The sequence below is a fragment of the Thamnophis elegans genome, chromosome 3 (genome assembly GCF_009769535.1).
Source record: "Thamnophis elegans isolate rThaEle1 chromosome 3, rThaEle1.pri, whole genome shotgun sequence".
Classification (NCBI taxonomy): Eukaryota; Metazoa; Chordata; class Lepidosauria; order Squamata; family Colubridae; genus Thamnophis; species Thamnophis elegans.
This window is the reverse complement of record NC_045543.1, coordinates 46,009,233-46,027,612: the sequence shown is the minus strand read 5'-3', so window position 1 is coordinate 46,027,612 and position 18,380 is coordinate 46,009,233.

Here is an 18,380-nt window from a genome sequence, read left to right as displayed (position 1 = left end):
CATCCAAATGCCAACAAAATTCAACCTTACATAGCTTTTGCAGATTCTGTTGTGTCATACCATTAGCTACAGATGCTGGGGAAAAAAGACTCTCAATGAAAGAGAATATTTGTAGCTCAGGGTTGAAATGAAGGGTCCTTGGTGCTCTCTGAGCTTGCTTGTTTTCTTGCAGACATTTCATTACTCATACTAGACAACATCATCACTGCTGGTAAGAAGTGGGATTGTCTGTCAGTTTATACTCTAATGTCTTGTCCTGTTAGCATTGGTGGGAGTGGTCTTAGAGATTCTTTGGTTGGGCTGTTTGCTGTTGGCTTCTTTGGCAGTTTCTTGCTTGCGGTATCATTTACTTGATTGTTGGTGATGTTAACAAACTAGGTAACACTGATGATGCTACCTAGTTTGGGTAATTGAAATGTCTGCAAGAAAGCAAGAAAGCTCAAACAGTGTCTAAATGAAACCAACAAATCCCAGGTAAAATTAATCAATCTTTCTTCTAATGAACATTTGAAGAGCCTTCCTAGCCATCAGCAGCCATGCTCATATAAATTCGATTTTTTTGAGGTCAAGAAATATAGCTTCCTTTGCATGGAGTTGGGCTGGCAGGCAGTAGACTCGTTAATAGTTTCTTGGGTCAACCCTTCAAGATAGACTATACTGGGAAACCAACAACATGTATGTCAGTATTACTTTTATTGTAAAGCTATTGTTATGGAATCTTAAAAGTCTGGGTGCTCTTCTTTCTCTCTCGTTTAATCTCTGTGTGAAATAGGGAAGGGCTTATCTGAGATATTTACTCATTCTTGGCATGGACTCAAGTTCCCTTATCTGACTCTTCCCTTGATAGTAGTTCTTCCTATTTTCCTCTGTCCTGTACAAGTAGTCCTCGACTTACAACCATTTGTTTAGTGACCATTCAAAGTTACAACACTGAAACACTTACGACTATTTTTCAAACTTACAACTGGTGCAGCATCCCAATGGTCAATTGATCAGAATTCAGACATTTGTCAACTGACTCATATTAATGACAGTTACAGTGTCCCGGGTCATATGATCACCATTTGACTAGTCAATGTGGAAGCCAGCTTCACTTCACAACTTAACAATTGCAGTGACTCATTTAATAACTGCGGCAACCAGGTCATAAAATGCAGCAAAACTCACTTATCAACTGTCTCCCATAGCTATTGTGATCTTAAATCATGGACTACCTGTAGAAAACTGGTCGGTAACACTGCCATAATAACCGAAGTGATTTATGCATGTGAATCGAAGCCTGGTAAAATTGCCACTTTTGCTATGAAGTCATTAAGCACTTTAACAGGAGCCTTCCTTCGATCATCAATTTCCTATCAGCAGGGGACTAATGGCAGAAACCAGCTGTATATTGTTCTTCTAAGATTAGTGGGATTAAGTGATTAAATCTACCATAATTAATAAATAATGGATTCGATGCACGGAAGGTCTTTTCTGCAACAAGATTAGTTCCACCGATGGCATTTGGGAAAGTTCCATCAAACTTTTGGGAGAGCTTTCCAGAAGATTCAGAGCATAAAGAAGTATCTAAAACTGAGTTTTGTTTTGTTTTTACTCTGTTTCATTGGGCTAAGGCCAATAAGCCAAGTTTCACGTGGAGGACTGGATTTAAGCCAGATTTTTACATACAAAAAAATGATACAGGTAGTTTTTGACTTGAGACCACAATTGAGCCCAAAATCTCCATTGCGAGACAAGACAGTTGTTAAATGATTTTCTGTATAATTTTACAACTGTTCTTGCTACAACTGTTAAGTGAATTACGGCATCTGTTAAATTAGTAACACGGTTGTTAAGTGAATCTGGCTTCCCCTAGTCAGAAGGTTGCAAAAGGTGATCACGTGACCCCCAGAACAATGCCGCCGTCATAAATACATGCCAAGCACCTGAATTTTGGTCGCATGACGATGGGGGAATGCTGCAAGGGTCTGAAGTGTGAAAAACAGCAATAAATCGCTTTTTTCAGTGCGGTTGCAACTTCAAAGGGTCACTAAATGAATGGTTGTAAGTCGAGGAGTTACCTGTATTGGCTTCATTTAGTTCCAGTTCTTACTCTTTGCCAGAAATCCAGGACAAAGGCATTTCTTCTCATTATATTTGGCAACGTCCAAAATACTGGCCTAATGGGAAATGTAAGAATGATTACAAAACTTCCCTGTCATTTAAAGCCTTATTTTTCCACCTAACTACCACTGGCATTTTGAAAATCCAAGCGGCATGATATTTCAGAGATTAAGTCAAAATATTTTGATTTGCTGTCTCGGTATGTGCAATTAGCCTTGCTATATTCTCTCTGCCTTCTGTATTGAGTAAAGATAGCCTTGGCTCAGTCTGATTAACACTGAACGTGGCCTATATATGTAGCCTTTTTTCGCCAGCCAACTCAATTGTGTTTCAGAAGTTGATTTCAATAAAGCATTTCCTCTGTGTTCTCCCATTTATGATGCTAATAAACAATGGGGAACCCAAAGAACATTTAGACAGCAACTAAGAATCGGTTTACAGAAAAAGCTGGTTTCAAATAAAGTTGGGGATAAATACGATATGGCTAAACAACAAGAAAAGGATGGACGGCAGTTCTAAAGAGAAAAATGGGCTAACAGAGGTGGTTTCAGATTACAAGAATGAGATTTAATGCAATGCTAGAAATAATGTTCATAATATACAGTCCAGGTAGTCCTTGACTTACAACAGTTCATTTAGTGACTGTTCCAAGTTATATCCTTGGAAAAAGTGACTTATGACCATTTTTCACACTTACAACCATTGGAGCATCCCCATGGTTACATGATAAAGATTCAAATGCTTGGCAAGTGGTTCATGTTTATGATGGTTACTGTGTCCCAGGATCATGTGGTTACCTTTTGAGAACTTCTGACAAGCAAAGTCGATGGGGAAGCCAGATTCACTTAACAACCATGTTACTAACTTAACAACCACAGTGATTCATTTAACAAGTGTGGCAAGAAAAGTCAGAAAATGGGGCAAAAATCATTGAACAACTGTCTCGCTTAGTAAGATAAATTTTGGGTTCTCTCTTTTCTTTGTATATGCCCAACATACTCACAGCATTGTTGTTGTGAGGAATGCTATGTACATTAAAAAAAAGTCAGAGTACAGGAAAAAAAAGAAAGTATAAAGAGATAAAAGAGATGGAGGTTCCAAGACTGATCTACAGAAAAATTTCGGATCTTCATTTGAAAAACCTGGGGAAGCGCAGCAAGAGTGAGAACAAAATGCTCTGTACTTGTTCAAACGTATTTTATTAGACCAAATCGCAAAAGTAAAATATTCATATCTGAACTTTGCCAAGGTGGGAATTCTTAAGAAATGAAAATGCCTAAAAGAACAATTCCAGAGAGGCAAAAATGTTAGAAGCAGCATTATGATCACACAAAGAGTAAAATACGAAGCCAAAAAAAAAATTATATAGGAAATGAAAATAGGCACAGACCACCCAAAATGGAATAGAAAATGCAACCCAATCATTTAGCAAACAAAGAGAAGATCAACAAAGAAGGAATTCTTCAGATATGTTTAAAATAGAAAAGTGGAAAATAATCTATAAACCAGCTGCTCAGTGAACGACCATGAGATGTTAACAAGCAACAAAGAAAAGTCAGGAAGTCAATGCAATTTGCGCTGAAAAAGAACCCACCACCCTTTAGTGACCTACAGTATCTTCTGCAGTCATCTAATCATCATTCTGCCAGGAAAAAAAACATTAGCAAAAAAACCCCCACCTCCTACAATCCTTACTCATATCTTTCATATCTTCAGTCAAGGATGGCTGGAAGACAGTGTAGATCAGGAGTGTCAAACTCAAGGCCCACAAACCAGATCTGGCCCATGGGGTGCTTAGATCTGGCCCACGGGGCCGACCTGGAAACAGCGGACCAGCCCATGGTGCCTCTGCCAGAAAAAATGGAGGTCAGGAAAGCTGCTTATGGCCCTCCCGAGCTTCGTTTTCACGGGCAGAGGACTGCAGGAGGCCATTGCAGCTGAAAACAGAGCTCGCAGGCGGCCCTCCCCCGGCTCCGTTGTTGCTGGCAGAAAGTTTCAGGAAGTCGTTGCAGCCAAAAACAGAGCTCAGGAACCCATTTTCACTGTCAGAGCACTAGGGCCATCACAGGCGCCCCCGACATGAGTAATGTCGAACTGGCTATGCCCACCTTGGCCACTCCCCAAGGTCAAGCACAACTCTGATGTGGCCCTCAATGAAATTGAGTTTGACACCACTGCTGTAGATCAGGGGTCTCCAACCTTGGGCGCTTTAAGCCTTGCGGACTTCAACTCCCAGAATTTCTCAGCCAGCTGTAGAACACTAACTGGGATTCAATCTGAATTATGGATATTTGAAGACAATTGGGAGGAGTGCAGTGAAGGGGCAGGAATGACGCCTTAGATTAATAGAAATGTGGTCAGGGAATATTCAGAGCACAATGAATTGCAGCTCTCCCATTTGTTCATGCAAGAGGATGGCCAGATGTCTGAGGGAAATAGATAAATCAACTGAAGAGGGAAAATCCTTACAGATCTGGTATGATTGCTGACTAGTTTGACGTATACAATAGTTCCCACGAAGGAAAGCAACAGAAGTTTCAAAATATAATAATGTGCTTCTTCATACGGGAATCATTTATCCAACACTTCAGACAAGGTGTTGCTGTAAGAATCATATGAAAGGGGCAGAAATGCTAATCCCAAATAGGATTGAGGGTGCTTCATTTTGTCCAGGCTCGATTTATATATTGGTAACTGAATAAATGCTGCCAAAACAATTTGTCATGGATCCTCAAAATACTTGGTTCACAAGATTAATAAAGAAACTTTTACACCAGGAAAGATTTGTGATGGCAGCAAAACCAATGCAGCTTTTAGAGAAATCCTTGAATTAATGGGATTAGGGTTTAATGTTGAAGAAAGAAATTTCAGAAAAGTTCCCTACAACAGGGAGATTTACACTGCAAGAAGTCATTCCAGAGCATCTCAAATCATAGATAACTTCATCCTTGAAGAGACTGTTGCATAGTTATATTAATTGGTGTTGTTAGTTGGTTGTTTTTTTCCCTTCACTGCTATTTTTGTCCTTCATTTTGTTATATTGTTTTATTCTGTTTTTAAGTACTGTTAGCCACCTGGCTCAGTGGCTAAGTTGCTGAACTTATCGATCAGAAAGGTCGGCAGTTCAGCAGTTTGAATCTTTAGCACTGTGTAACAGAGGGAGCTGCCGTTACTTGTCCCAGCTTCTGCCAGCCTAGCAGTTCAAAAGCAGGTAAAAATGAAAGTAAAAAAAATAGGGACCACCTTTGGTGGGAAGGTAACAGCGTTCCGTGTGCCTTCACCATTTAGTCTTGCCGGCCACATGACCACAGAGGCGTCTTTGGACAGTGCTGGCTCTTCAGCTTTGTAACGGAGATGAATACCTCCCCCTAGAGTCGGGAACAACTAACACATAAGTGCGAGAGGAACGTTTACCTTTAAGCCACCCAGAGTCATGTTTTTGAGATGACTAGCCATATAAATTATATACGTAAGTAAATACATTCTTTTTTTAAGTCTTGTGGGCCATCCAGAATTGTATTTGAGATAGGCAGCCACATAAATTAATTAAATAAATAAAGTTTGTATCTAGTCTCCTATCTAGCAGTCATTTGCCAATTCATCATCAAATTTCTTCACACCTATGAATATCTTCCACATATGTATAATTTAAACACCAGGAATTAACCCACCTGTATCTGCACTGGGTTTTGTGGAGCAGCAATTGGATCTCGACTGCCCTCTTGATTTGATTGATCTTCAGTTCCAGATGGGCATGACTAAATAGAAACACCTGATTTTCAAGCTTCACGCAGGCAGGGAGTACAATCACCCTCTGTAAAATTGTTTGTTAGTGCAAGCTGGTCTTTTTGGGGGGTCCACATTCAAGATAAGCTATGAAGAAATGATATCTTTAGTATCCTCAAATTTCAAACTGCTATGAAATAAAATCATTCTGTGTTGTACAGAATTAGATTACCAATTCTTCACTATCGCTGCTTTCTCCTCCTCAATGAATCTGATGTGTTGTCCCCTCCCCACCCCCACCTCATTTCTCCTTTGATACGTGACACCCAGGGTCTAAGGTTTTCCTAACTTTGCCACCAATGCAATTTGCCCTCGAGGGACAACAATCTGAACACCTGCAACCACAAAGCATCATCACTCTTTAGACCTTCAGGGTGTTTCCTAGGATGTTGACTTTCTTGGAAAGGGAGCAGCAGTAGCTTTGCATCTCCTATCCTTACTTTGCATCTCGTATCCCTACTTTGCATGATGATAATTTCCTTTGTGCAGTAAAGACAGCAGTAAACCTTCTTATCCAGTGCACTGAAGCTATGTATCCAACATATGTACAGCAGTATAAATAAATGCCCTGGGAAATTATATTTTTTGCTCATTTACTCTTTGTCTCATGGATGCTTGCATGGCCACTCATTCCCAGAATCTCTTCTTCAAATGCTGGGCCCACCAGAGTTGCTGTTACCCTGATCAGGTCTTCTTCCTCAGCCTCAAAGCTGAAGTTGTCTAGGACTGCTTTGAGAAAGAAGAAAATAGTATTAATCAATGCCAAAACTGCAATTGCCATATTGGAGGTTTTTTCCATAATTTCCAAATGCATCTGGATGAAAATGTAATGTCTTAAATGTAGAAGATGTCCAGGAACTTGTGGTATCCCTATGTAAATGGAATCAGTACGTTTATTAGGCTATCAAATACAGTTTAAAAAACGCACACAACTTTCTTGATTTTCATCTGGTGAGATAACTAAATGTAGGGAAGGGATGGAGGGAAGGAGGAAATGTACAGCTAGATCTGCACCAGTTTCAGTTTTGAAGAAGAATGAGGAAGAAGTTCCAAAAATGGAAATTGACTTTTACCAGATGTACAGTATATATAAAGTTACTCTTGCTTTTCTCAAACCTTGAGAAGAAAGGTTTGGGAAGTCAAGCAAGAGTCAATAAGTCCCATTCTGGGACATACTGGGAAGTTATGCAAGAGTCACTATGTCCCAGGCTGGGTAAGAAACATTTCAGAGAAATTGGCATGAGATGGGTGACGCTTGTGATGCTCTTCTTCTAAGCATTTTCTAGTAAAGAATGATAGGCTACAACCAGTCAGGCTGAACTTCCTGACAACTCTTGGGTGATCCAGCCAATTAGATTTTAGCTCTTGTGCCAAGAACTCTCACACCAAACCCAACCAACCCAGGAAAAACACAAAGGAGAGCAATATTCTTCCATTTGGAGCAAGTGAAAGCCAGCTCCCAAGGAGACAGATAGTTGCTTTGCCCAATGAAGTGAAATATTTCTCCTCTGAGGCAATGGGCCTGAACATAAATTACCTAATAGCAGATCCCACTTTCCTAATGACCTTTTGGATGTGTGATAAAAGTGCTGACTATTTTATAAACAGTTATGCCATTGTTTAAAAGAATTATATTCAAGGAGCTTTTGGGGAACACATTTACATAACATAAATAGCCATCATGCAATTCCTTTTGGGAGGAATAAGCAGTATTATGTAAATTGCAGCAAATTCAAATTATTTATTTTTAGTCCCAGACTAATAAAACATAAATACAAAATTTAAACAAAGGAGGGGGGGAGCCTAAACCAATCAATAATAGGAAAATAGTATCAACCTGCTTCTGCAAATCATAGCTATTGCTAAAAACGTGGGCAACCTTATGGCTATCGAGAAGGTGGTGGCCTTCCAGCTTCAACAGTCCTTGGCAAGCAAGTTATCTTGACCCCTTCCAGTCTGGCTTCAGACCCGGCTACAGCACAGAAACCGCTTTGGTCGCATTGACCGATGATCTCTGGAGAGCCAGAGACGGAGGCCATGCCTCCATCCTGGTTCTCCTCGATCTCTCGGCGGCTTTCGATACCATCGACCATGGTATCCTTCTGCGACGACTGCGGGAGGTGGGGGTGGGAGGCACTGTTTTACAGTGGTTCTCCTCCTACCTCTCGGACAGGTCGCAGTCGGTGTTAGTGGGGGGGCAGAGATCGACCCCTAGGCCCCTAACATATGGGGTGCCGCAGGGTTCGGTCTTATCCCCCCTACTATTTAACATCTACATGAAACCGCTGGGTGAGATCATTCGGAGGCGCGGGATAAGATACCATCAATACGCGAACGATACTCAGTTGTATCTGTCTGCCCCGTGCCAACTCAATGAAGCGGTGGACGTGATGAACCGGGGTCTTGAGGCCGTTATGGACTGGATGAGGGCTAACAAGCTTGTACTCAACCCAGAGAAGACCGAGTGGCTGTTGTGTTTTCCTCCCAATAATTCGATCAGTGTTCCATCGCTCAGGCTGGGGGGGTCAAATTTTATACCCCTCAGAGAGGGTCCGCAACTTGGGAGTCCTCCTGGACCCACAGCTGACTTTCGACCACCATTTGACGGCTGTGACCAGGGGGGCATTTGCCCAGGTTCGCCTGGTGCGCCAGTTGCGACCCTACCTGAACCGGGAGGCCCTCACAACAGTCACTCGGGCCCTTGTGACCTCTAGGCTGGAATACTGCAATGTGCTCTACATGGGGCTGCCCTTGAAGAGCATCCGGCGACTTCAGCTAGTCCAGAACGCGGCCGCGCGAGTGATTGTGGGTGCACCTCGGTTCGCCCACATAACACCTATCCTCCGCGAGCTGCGCTGGCTACCTGTTGATCTCCGGGTGCGCTTCAAGGTGCTACTTGTCACTCATAAAGCCCTCCATGGTAGTGGATCTGCGTACTTGAGAGACCGCCTCCTGCCAATTACCTCCCTGCGACCAATTAGATCGCATAGATTAGGCCTCCTCCGAGTTCCATCTGCCAGTCAGTGCCGACTGGCAACTACACGGAGGAGAGCCTTTTCAGTAGTAGCTCCGACCCTTTGGAACGATCTCCCCGTGGAGATTCGTACCCTCACCACCGTCCAGACCTTCCGCACAGCCCTTAAGACCTGGCTAGCCCGTCAGGCCTGGGGATAAAGCTAATTTGTCCCCACCCGAATGATGAATGAATGTTGCTTACTATTTTACTTCTATGTATTGTTTGTGTCTATTGTCTGTACTCTCCCTTCCTTATTTTATGTAAGCCGCCCTGAGTATGTATGTATGTATATATATATATATATATATATATATATATATATATATATATATATATATATATATATATATATATATATATATCACTGTCAAATTCAAGGTAGACCTTTTAACTTTCAATTGGTACAACCATTATATTTGTTGGGGGACAGCTTTGAAAATTGATCTATTTCTCCAATCAGCATAGCTACAAGTTATCTATCAGACAATGAGCTTTCCAGGTATAGAACTACAATTTCCATCATTCTCAGCCAAGATGTATTTAGAAAGCATTACACATAGGGAAGTGCGAGTTTCTGGAAGCCTCTGGTAATCATAGCAGTACTAAAATGTTTCGAATAATAAAGGTTGCCCTGCTCCAAAAAGTAACTTATAATCTTAACCAGCAGTTTTCCAGCCAATACACCATCCAACTGCGATGATCACATGTGTACGCAGTTATTTACAAAGGCAATTTGAAAGAAATCCACTGAGATTAGCAATCTATGTTTCAGGAATTCAGTCTTTGCAAATTCTTATACAAACTGAGCTGATTCTTATTTTCTGACTTTATACTTACTCATACAATTCTCAAGTGTAATAAAACTTACACAAAATATTTTTAAGGTAGGCGTTTTGAGGGGGGAAATATGCTTAGAGCGCTTGTTTCGAAACACACGTTTGGAAATGCATACTTTGGAAATAGGTTGGTAAAGAAAAATGTATTTGAACATGAATTTAAAAGTAAATTTTTAATTTCAAAAACAGAAATAGGACTGAAAGAGGTACTGGAAATACACTGATTTGATTTGGATGCCCAAGGGATCCTGTATTTTCTTTACAACTACTGTATGGAAAACCATAGCACATGCATGCCATTTAATGTAGCAGCTATATCAGGGGTGTCAAACTGGATTTCTTTGAGGGTAGGATCAGCATTGTAGTTCTCCTCTGTGGGCTGGCCAGAGGGGTGGGGAGACAGGACCCTGCTGGCTACAACCAGGCAAGGCGGCTGCATGCAGCCCAGGCCCATTTCCCATTTTCGGCCTGCAGCACCCTGCTGGCCCCATGCCCTATTTTTGCCAAAAGAGGCACCTCAGGCCAGTCCTTTGCTATTTCCAGGCCCTGTGGACCAGATTTAAGCGACCTGAGGGTCAGATGTGGCCCACAGGCCTTGAGTTTGACACTAGATGACATCTTCTTCTATATTTTGGCTAAATCATAGCAGCAACAGCAACAATTCTGTCCAACAAAATGTTGTGACGTTGAATGGAGTCAGTTCAATGTGCAGCTGCCAGCAACCCCAATGGGATGATGAGGTAGAGAAAAGAGGTCATGTATAATGACGTAAAGACGTAAGTGACAGAGCAATATGAAAAGTCTTTTGCCAAAAATTCTTCACCTATAGCAGGAACATTAGTGTCTGAATGGGGAAAACTGGGCACCTCTGTAACCAATTGTTGAATTATCCCAACTCCCAAAACTCATAAGGGTTTCCAAGACTATTGTAAAAAAAAAAAATTGTAAGAAATTATATTCTTAATTTATGGTTGCTCTGAAGAACTATACATTGGAAAAATGGATGATCTTTAAATGACATTCACACCAGGGGTGGGTTCCTGCCAGTTCTAACCTCTTCTATAGAAGAGGTTCCACAAATCTACAGTGAGGTGACCAGATTTTCAGATTGGTAAAGAGGGACACCTTTGACCGGGGCGGGGGGGGGGGGGGGCTTGATTAAAAATTTTATACGGAGCAACAAAAATTTTCATATAACGCAAAAATAGTATTGTAATTTTTTTTATTTCAACATAACTACAATTTACAAATATAAATTGTAACTGTTGCCAAACATCAAAATTTTGATCACGTGACCATGAGGATGCTGCAATGGTCGCTAAGTGTGAAAATGATTGCTAAGTATGAAAAATAGTCATCAGTCACTTTTTTCAATGCCATTGTAACTTTGGTCACTATACCACCTTTCTTGCCATAGTTCTTAAGTGAATAACTGCAGCTGGTATTTGTATTTTGGATAAAATCTTTTTTTAAATAGTCTAAGACAATTTAAAAAAAGAACCCACACAGAATAAATTGAAGTAAAACATTTCAAAGTATTGTGCATAGAATTTTTAAAAATGGTTTCACTTCAATTTGTTTTAGATAGAATCTTTTTTAAATAGTCTAAGACAATTTAAAAAAAGAATTCACACAGAATAAAACTTTTAAAAAATCCTATGCACAAGAAATAAAATATTATTTTAAAATACATTAAAAATAAAAGAAAAAAACCCAGTTCACTTACCAGCAGGCACAAGTGAGCACTCCAAGTCAATCCAGAATGATGTAGATGTTAATACAAAGAAGTGAGCAAATTAAAATGGTCAGGGAAATATTTTTCAAAGAAACTTTGCCACCATTTTTTCCACACAAGCCGACCTCCAACCTCCGTGCCCCTCCCCTCTGGAAAATCCAGGAAGTAACACGGCTTCTCTAGCCAAGTATTTTCTGGAGCTCTATGGTACTGAGTCGTCTTTTCTTATAAAATGAGGTAAAAGGGCGGGGGGGGTCCGTTTTGTTGCTTTAATGTTTTAATATCTTCAATGAAAGTACTGAGACAGAGAGAGGGATTAGACAGGGTGTCTATTGTCTTGCCCCGATTAGGATTTTTTAAGCAAATCCACTGGGCTTTGAACATGAAGCCAGAAAATCAGGACTTTTTTAAAATGCCCGGGGACACGGGACAAATTGTTATAAAGCTGAAATCAGGACGTCTGGTCACCTTAATCTACAGTGCTGTTTAGAACAGGTTCCAGCTCCCTCCCCCCGCCCGTCCGGACATCATCAAGATGAAGAGCGAGATGAGGAATTCTGGGAGTTGAAGTCCACAATCTTAAAGCTGTCAAGTTTGAACATCCCTGGGATTTTTTTCTAAAGGGTTAGGGGTGCAAGGGTCTTGTAACTTGACAGCTTTAAGACTTGCACACTTCAATGCCAGAGTTTCTGAGCCAACATTTTGGTTGCTAAGCAAGAGCATTGTTAAGTGAGTTTCACCACATTTTACAAGTTGGCCACTCCTACTCAGTCACATGGCTGGCAAGCCACTCCCACCTGGTCACATGGCCAGCAAGCCACTCCCAAAAAACAGGCCACATCTACAGAAGAGGTTCTAAAAAATTTTGAAACCCACCACTGATTCACACCACACGGTAAGTGGCTTCACATCCTATGTTAAGATACAGATTAAACAACAGCCTTAAAATAAACCAGAATCAACTAAATCATGCCATGGTTTGCAAGTTCCAACATTCTGAGTTCACAACACATTGAATCAAACTGAGACATTGTGGCTTAGTGTATAACAATATATTGAATTATGTATTGAAATTCATAGGGTGTCAGTTCACTCTTTGCACCATGGGAACTTACAGTTTCTCTTAACCTTTTGTCTTGTTGTCAGTCCTAAGTTATTGCACTATAAGGATTTTAAAGTACATTCGTTATTAGCCTAGTTGTAAGGAGGCCAATACCATGTAAGCAAGTATAGTAGCCAAAGGCTTCCATTAGGCTGATTTACACTTGACAGCCATTTTTAGATCTGTCCAACTAGACATAAAAATATATGTAAATGATGATGAGAGGAGGAGCAAAAACCAAGTAGAGAATACTCAGGATAGCCAGAAGCAAAGAGCAGCTACAAAATGTCGACACAGCTTTGGTGAAAAGTTTGAACTGGATTTCTTGATGGGAAATAGGCTATTCAAACCTGATCATCTTCTAACAGGGGTTTTAAGGGAGCAATTTAAGCCACAAAGAAGAGCAAATGGAAGTGTCAAGTAAAATGCAAGAACAGAATTTAAGGGAAATCTGTAAGGACTTGAAGATGTGACTTTGTGCTGTTGGAAGTTAAAATCCACTCCTCTGTTAGAAAAATGAAATATTTTAGGAAATGTTAAAAAGGGAGAATATTTCCCCTAAAAAGAGAAGTAGAAACTCAAGAGAGGCAGAAACTCAGATCCCCACCACCACCTTTGTCAATGAGCCATTAATGCCTGAGCCAGTCTACTCTACATAACTAAGGTAAGATTAACCCTCTACTGATCTTACCACATGGCACCTCGGAAGAAGCAATGCTCAACCAAACTTGATCATATTGATCATGATTTTTTTTTTCTCAGTTGCCAAATTTGAATTATTTTGTAATTGTGTCTAACTGTTTTATAATTGTTTGCCGCCCAGAGTCAAGTTCTTGAGATGAGCAGCTATGGAGTTTGAATGAGCAATTAAATAAAAGTGTTGTCAGAGCTGCCTCCCTCTTTTGTTAGTAGCATCACTATCTTAGTTCTGAAAGAGCTTACCCAAACAAACTGCAGCCATCTCAACTGGCTGAGGAAAAACAGGAAGAAGCTGGCTTTGGCAAGGATTAGTAGTAAGCCCTTTGGTTGCAATGGACAGGTGGTGCTCCTTCGAAACAAAACAATGTGCAGGTTGCAAGAATTGCATAACAGAAAACAAAACATCCTTTCAGAACCCACAACTTCCTTAAAGGAAGGTGGGGCTGGAGAGGTAGTTTAGTCCTACAAAAGAAAGTTGAGAGCACAATGTATCCATTCATCTGCAATTACCTTCCCCAAAGTTTTAAATATGGCTCCCAGATATGGAATAAACAAATCTTCCATTTCTAATCTAACAGACATTTCCAAAAACTGCACAGTTCTAGCTTGCTGAATCTAATCTAGTTTACCAATTTTTTGCAGTGGCTCGGTGGGGTCCTACCAAACCACCTGCCTTTGGTAGAGATTGGAATTACCACTTAATGGAGGCAGAAGGAAGATTGCCAATGAGCTACTGGGAGGTTAGTGATGAGCCACAGTTGGCTTGATGGATACATGGCAAATAGAATTGAGTTGACTGGAGTTGAGTAACCATGGTTCTAGGTTTATTTCAGTGCCAAGATTAGTAGGTTAAGCAAAGTACCAGAGTAACCGCCCCATGTGCCCTAAGAATATAGTGATGTCTCTACATGTCTTCCCTGGTAGATCTTTGAGGCCCATTTAGACATAGTACTCAACTCTGCTCTGGGCTAGATTTACAGTATTTTATTTTGTTCTTCTGAAACTCCTAAGAAATATCCCATGGATATCAGTGATTTCTCAGAATTGGCCATGAGAAAAAGACACAGATACATTGAAGACTGTAACTGTTGGCAGCTGGGTCTGGATGCTACTAATATTTAATTTTTTTACTAGGCTTCTGCATGATGCTGTCTCTGGGAAAATCTAAATGGTGATGATTCTTAGACTCAGTTCCTGAGTTCACCCAAGAGCATTGGAGGCGTTACTTTCACAATTCAGGATGGGAAACCACCCTAATCCAAGGGAACCTTCCATATGTTGCCACAGTTCCTTGCGATCCTGAAGCCGATTCTGAATATGATGTCGACCTATTCTGGTTATAAAAATATCTGACATGGCTTCTAGAATATCATCTAATGGCTAAACAAACAAACAAACAAACAAACATCTAATAGTAGGCCTTAAAAGACACAGAATAACCCCAGTTTATTTCATTGGGGGGGGGGAGCCCAGTCAACTCTGTGAGACCTTTACAGTGCAAAAGAGATTAATTCTGTTTCTTTGGGTGTGAACAAGGGAACCCTTAAGCAAGCTCTGACTTAATCCCACTGATATCCATGGGAGTACATTTCTCTTAAATCTCTCCCATTGTTACCTGTCGGGTTGTCCTTTGTGATTTTGTTGGCATTAGAGAAACAGCTGTAAATGCTAGTGAAGCCAGGGTGTCATTGTTCTGCACAGAGGGAGAAGGCAAATCATTCTTAATGGTCCCTCTATACTTAATTGAAACGCAGCTCAAGATGAATGGAGGTTATGGGTGGATACAAAAAAGAATTGCCTTCCCCTTGGTGCTAGAGCAATAGTTTTGATGTTTTCACACTTTTCACACTTGAGCAGATGTTTGGATTAAGTGTTATATTCCTCTTTAACACCCTAGCTGAGGAGAGTGGTGGTGGAGTGATAAATGTATTCTTTAGAACTCATTTGATTAACTTGGGGGAGGGGGGAAGACCTTTTTGCAATAGAATTGAATTAGCACATTAAGGATCAAAATCTTATTGTAGTTTCTAATATGTTCAAATAAATTAAACAAATAATCGAGAGCACATTAACTTGTTTATCATCTATTGTACTCCTATTGTTTAAGTAGATGATTGAATATTAAAGCATGCATAAATCACTCCTTTTCTTGGTTTGATAGTTGTTTCGGGCTTTTGTTGAATCACAGGTCTAATAATTCCAAGATTACATGGACAAAGACTGGGAATTGCGGCTAATTAAACTAGATGATATCAGGTTGGCAAAGGCTGGTACATTTGCTCATTTATAAGCAATGCAATCCTGTATGGTAGAAAAAAATTCCAAGAATAGCTTCTCAAATTTTATCTTTCATGATGCTTGTATTATGAAAGTTGCAATGTACCTAGAGAGCAGGACTAGAAAGCTGATTTTAAAAACACTGAATACGTACCGGCCCTTACTATTTGGTCTACAAAGCCACAAAGCTGTGGATGACAAGCTATTTTTAAGAGGTGAAAAGTAACTCTAACTGAGAAGGGTAGATCAATGAAATGAATGAATTTATAAGAATATAGTTCCTGTCTATAACAAGAAAAACGAGGAATGGTGACTCAGAAGAAAAGCAATATGTAGCATCTTCTATAGGCAGTTAATTTTGCAACATAATTTTAGTCAAATGATTTAGTTCACTGTGGCAATGACAGATTTATGAAACACCAGTGGAAAATTATTTTTATCTCCTGCACTAAATCGTACAATGACAGACCAGGCTACCTCTTTGGGACATAGGTTGTTGTCCTTTTTTTTATTATAGGTTAACTTTTTGTTTTTTAGCATCTGTAATTATCCTGTTTTTACAGATAAATATGCCAAACACATTACAACAATCAAATACAGAATCCGATTTATGGCGAGAAATATTTGGTGGCATAGAACATTGTAGACTAGATTGCGTTTCTTTAAATAGAGCCAATATTAAAACCACTAACAAACTTTCAAATTATCATTAATCAGAGCCAGTTCTATGGAATGGTTAAAACACAAGGCTAGAATGAGGAAGACCATGTGTTCAAGTTCCACCTTAGCAATCTGAGTTTATTATATTTACAAATATATAAACATATTTATATAAATAGAAAGTCAGTTTGGTGTAGTCGTAAAGGTGCTGGCATAAAAACCAGGAGACTGTGAGTTCTAGACCAGGGGTCTCCAACCTTGGCAACTTTAAGACTTGTGGACTTTGACTTCCAGAGTTCCTCAGCCGAAGTCCACAAGTCTTAAAGTTGCCAAGATTGGAGACCCCTGGTCTAGACCATCCTTAGGCATGAAAGCTAGCTGGGTGACCTTAGGCTAGCTACTCTCTCTCAGCCCAGCTCAACTCACAGAGCTGTTGTTGTGAGGAAGACAGGAGGCAGAAGTATTAGGTGTGTTTTCTGCCTTGAGTTATACTGCATATTTAAGAAAGGCAGAATAAAAATATAGTCATAATCATTTCTACAAATTATAAAGGCTTATTAATATGATGAAGTAATAGCAACTAAGACTATAATTTTATATATACTTATCTTGATGTACATTCAGCTGAACAGTGAAGTTTACTTCTGAGTAAATACACACAAAACTGCATCATTTTTTCCATGCAACTTTCAGTTTTGTACAGCAATCATTAGGTTGTGTCCTCTGTCAGCATGCAGTAAAGTACATTGAAAGTCAATAAATTAGACTATTCCATAATTAAACAACTGGGAGAAAATGAGAATCGTAACTTTCAAGCCCTTTGCAGAACTGTAGATAAAATAAAAGTAATTTTAAATTGTTCTGTCTGGAGGAATTGAATTGCAGCAGATGTCAATGTTCATTCATTCCCATGTAAATCTATGTAGCAAAGAATGGCTTTATTTTATCTACAGTTCTGAATTGTGAAAGAGCATTGTTTTATTGCATTCAGAATTATGTATCAGGAGATGGAAAGATGTTAGGAAAAACAATTTGGATTACGCTATGAGCTTTCTGTGGAATGCAGTTAAGAAAATTTCCCTTGTTTACTGAAACAACGGGCTGCAAAAAAACTTCTACCAACTTGAATTACAATATGTTTGTAGATCCAGTTCAAGATAATAGTGATTACCTTTAGGCAGTTTTCCACAATCTGCATCTGGTGCCCTAACTAATGTTCCTAAAACATCTACCTGCATACTTTATAGAAAACATAGACATGAATAAATTAAGATTTGCTGGTCAGTTTCCATTCTAAAACCCTCTTTAAAATATGTATACTTTTTGCTCTGTAATAATTCACATAGATTCATATTTGGCAGTGCAGTGTGTATAACTTAGTTTTAGGCAATCACTGGCTATGCCACCTAGGAATTCTGTGAGTTCATCCTATACAGGTGGAGGACACCAGATTGGGGAAGACTGGAATGGCTTGAAGACTGCAAGGAATAATTATCACCTTTTCTGTGGTGTTATCATCATCATATATCTAACTCCACTCCTGCAATAACCGTCCAGGTTCTGGGATAATTCCTGTTAGTCTGAATGAAGTCTGTCCTTCAGATTCAAGATCACAAGAAGTGTTAATACCATTTATAAATACCTTGGTAAGATCATACCTGTAATATAGTATTGCATCCAGGTTTGGTTGCTATGATATAAAAATACAAAGGACTAGGGTGACATGATAAGCAGTGTTCCAATATCTAAGGATGTGCCACAAAGAAGAGGGACCTGAAGACAGGACAAGAAGCAATGGATGGAAACTAATCAAGGGGAGAACCAGCCTGGAAATCAGGAGGATTTTGGAAAAACTTGCATCCAGAATTTGTAGCTGCTCCATCACTGGAGATTTTTAAAAAGAAATTGGACAACCATTTGTCCGAAATAGTACAGGGTCTCCTGCTCAAGCAGGAGGTTGGACTAGAAGACCTCCAATGTCCCTTCCAACTATGTTATTCCACCTTGTTTATGGAATGTTTCATCCTCTTTTATCTATTCCATCATCTTTGAGGACAAAGTAAAGTTTTATTCCATATTCCATTTTTCTTAGAACAAAGATTTGCTGAAATTTGCATCTGGGCCTTCTCTTCTCTAACACCCATCTAAGAAAATGATACAAATTAC